The 3,551-nt window shown below is 46.4% G+C and overlaps 1 protein-coding gene across 1 annotated transcript in view; it reads right to left on the reverse strand.

Moving 5' to 3' along the window:
• Nucleotides 1-3,257, reverse strand: part of SPP1 (secreted phosphoprotein 1) — a 12,749-nt gene extending 9,492 nt beyond the window's left edge. The window contains exon 1 of the mRNA XM_015411327.1: nt 3,156-3,257. The gene's annotated coding sequence lies outside the window, so the exon portion shown is untranslated. The remainder of the gene's footprint in view (nt 1-3,155) is intronic.
• Between the last annotated feature and the right edge of the window lie 294 nt (nt 3,258-3,551).

The raw sequence follows: 3,551 nt of genomic DNA on the forward strand, positions 1-3,551 counted from the left end.
CAGAGTCCACCCTTCAAAGCAGCCATTTTCTCCAGGGGAGCTGATTTCTGTTGGCTGGGGATCAGTGGTAAAAGCGGGAGATCCCCAGGCCCCAACTGGAGGCTGGCAACCCTAATATAATGTCTTAATGTTTGGATCAGAGTTTAACATTTTCCATGGGTGACTCAGCTTTTCCAAGCTGACGTGTCTTAGGGCTTCCAGCCTCCAGGTGGGGCCTGGGAAGCTCCCGGAATTTCAACTGATCTCCACACAACAGAGATCAGTTCCCCCAGAGAAAATGGCTGCTTTGGAGGGTGGACTCTGTGGCATTATATCCACCTGAGGTGACTCCCCTGCCAAAACCCCTCCGTCCCCAGGCTCCTCCCCCAAATCTACGGGGATTTCCCAACCCAGAGCTGGCCACTCTACCTGAGGAAGAGCACTTTACAAAAAAGTCACAGAAATGTCAAGGGAGGGGCTTTGGATTAGACGCTTCGCACACGCTTTGTATGCAGAAGGTGCAGGATTAAGTCCTTGAACTCTCAGGTAACAGGTCTTGGCAAAGACTCTCCTTGGCCTTCGATCCTGGAGCGCAGTTGCCAGTCAGGGCTGACGATTCTGAGCTAGGAGGATGGAGGGTTCCCTGATTTCTACCAATGAGCCAAAAAGAGCTGACAAATAATATAAGTAACATCCTAGGCAAATAAACACAGAGCACTTTATCATAGAAAGCTGGTAAAGCAAAAATGCATTTTCCCAGTATGTAGCTTGGCTCACTTGCTCAAGTCACATAACGCTATTCGTTTTCTAAGCATCTTATGGAATGTCATGGTTTGGTGCTGCTGGGTGAATGGTGTGAAGAGTGAGATTCAGTCTTCATATGACGTTTAAGGTTTACCAGACCAGAAAAAGGATTTTTCCTCCATTCAGATTGGTGGTGGAGGAAAGTGCTGTCGCGTCACAGCTGAGTTATGATGAAGGGAGCTTGGCCTCTCAAAAGCTTATGCCCCCCCCCAAGAATTTTGGTCTCCAAGATGCTACTGGACTGCAACCTAGCAGCTGACTTGGTGAACACTCATGGGGGTTTCTAGGCAAGAGACATTCAGAGGTGGTCTGCCATTGCCTGCCTCTGCATAGCAACCCAGGACATTCCCTGGTGGTCTCCCATCCAAGTACTAACCAGGCCTGGCTTTGCTTAGCTTCCAAGATCTGATGAGACTGGACTAGCCTGGGCCATTCAAGTCGGAGCTCAGTGCAAATTACTCTTACTTAACTATGCTTTTTATTGCTTATTCCAGAAGAAGCGGGGCTAATTTTAATTTAGATCTGGGAGATGAATGCGGCATTTCCAGACTGTCCCAGAAATGACACACCACTGCACCACGGCGGGATAGCGAAGCTGATGAGAAGGGCTTATAAAAGCCGATTCAGTTATAAAATGTGGCAGAGGATATAAAACTTCATAGAAATTCCAGCAAAAAGGGATGCTTTCCATGGGGTTTTTCTGGCGGTACAACAAGCTGATTTTCTCCCTCTGATCTCCTTGAACCTTAATGTGACTAGAAATGGAATTTAAAAAAACAGGCTTTCTGCTAGTCCTGTAAACAGGTTTTATGATTGATTCATCCTTCCTTCCAAGACATTTAAAGACAGCGAGACAAATGTTCTAAGTCAGGAAAGAAACCAGGACTCAGCTGACTCTGCAGGAGGAAAAAAAAACGATGAATCAGGGCTCAGGAATATCAGAAACTGATGAATCATGATGGAACATTAGCCAGGCTGATGGGGGGATTGGCACAGGTTACAGTGTTTGCCCTTCTGCTAACAAAGGTTAATGAGCTCCAATACTCCGGTACACAAAGAGAAACGATGTCAGAGCATTGCATCAAAACGTATCTAAGTGAGCTCTTGAAGAGCGGGGGTGGATGGGTGGGAGAATAACCATACCTTTTGGAGCTTAAAAGCTAGGGAACTAAATTGGCTTTTAGCAAAAAACACATAATTGATTAAAGAGACGGTGTGTGAATAATAATGTTAGAGCAACTGGCATGGTTTTCGTTTCAGGAGAGTAGCAGGGCTGGTGCACAGTGGGAGAGCTCAACTCGAATCCAGTAGCACCCAAGAGACCACAAGATTTGCAGGGTATAAGTTTTCGAGAGGCAGTGCTCCCTTTATCAGGCATGGTCTGATAGAGCATAATCTGAGCCTCATACAAAGCATTGGTAATAATGAAGTGTCCCTGAGCATGTGCAAAGTGATATGTCCTCTGAAAAGAGAGACTGCTTCCAAAAAATAAAAAAAACATGAGATTTATTGCAGTTCCATAGATACAAAACCCTTCAAACAGCTGCAAGCAAGAGAAAACGCCAAGAGAAGACTAGGGTGTGGAACGTAAGGTAATTAAGGCTGAACTGCAATGCCATGCGTATGGCAAGCCAAGGAGGCCAATACAGTGTCTCTGAATGATCATCACATGCCCCTGTGTCTCTGAGGCTAGAGATAAGGACTGCCCATATTGTTAGATCAAGATGGGTGGCCGTGTTAGTCTGTCTGTGGCAGTAGAAAAGAGCAAGAGTCCAGAAACACCTGAAAGACTAACAAAATATGTGGCAGCCCATATCGTTGCCAGTGCTTTTTCATAATAAGATTCTTGTGTCTTTGCAAGAAAGCCAGAGAGTCAGCGAATGAGGCTTTCCCTAGCATGGAGATGCTGATCAGAAAAGTTGCATTAGCCACATTTCTGCACATTGTGCAAGTCACTCACCATCCATAGTAGCCCTAGTTGGAAGAAAAAAAACATTTGGCATCCCCAGTTTCCAGAACCCAGAATCTGACTTCCTGCCTGGCTTTGAACCCCTCAACCTCAGTGTTTTAGAAATTTAGGGATGGGTGGTGCAAGAAATTGTCAGTGGCAAAACTGCAGGAAGAGATTTTAAAACCATTTCTGTTCAGCCCAACTCCCTCTTGTAAAACCTCTCCCTTCCTGTAGGTTTAAATATTCTCCCGGTGCAGACAACAAGGGTTGGAAAGTAAAATTCAATAGTCTGCCCTGAGTTCTCTCGACTCTGCTGCAATATTAAAAAGCTCTCCCAGCTGCCCCCCCCTCCAGCCTGCTTTTCATCTTAATGAAAGCACAACACAGCCAAAGTTGATAGCTAAGAAGAAAAGGCAGCTACCTTATCTGGATCTGACGGGGCGTCGTCTCAGGCAAGAAGTCTGCTCCAAGGAACACCAGGATCACGTGCTCCAAAGATGCTGTGTCTGCCTTGCCTCCTCTGCCTCTGCCTGCCATCTGCAGCCCTCTGGAATTTAAACTCTACCCCAGACATCAGCCAGCCAATCCTCACGAGGCGGAAAGGATGAGGTCATGAGGTTTCTTGTCACCGTCCTCCCACTATTCTCCACCATTTCCCTTTCGGGGGTTTTGTGGCTTTCAAAGCAAACAAGAAATGACTGGATGGCTAAAGCGTTACTTATGCACAATCTCATTAACCAGCCTTTCAGATCAACGCCCGGCATTCAGCACCGAGCCAGAGGTTTTTAGGGGCCAAGCAGCCCTTCAGCATTTGCGG

Source organism: Gekko japonicus, unplaced genomic scaffold (genome assembly GCF_001447785.1).
Source record: "Gekko japonicus isolate JY-2015 unplaced genomic scaffold, Gekko_japonicus_V1.1 scaffold2292, whole genome shotgun sequence".
Classification (NCBI taxonomy): domain Eukaryota; kingdom Metazoa; phylum Chordata; class Lepidosauria; order Squamata; family Gekkonidae; genus Gekko; species Gekko japonicus.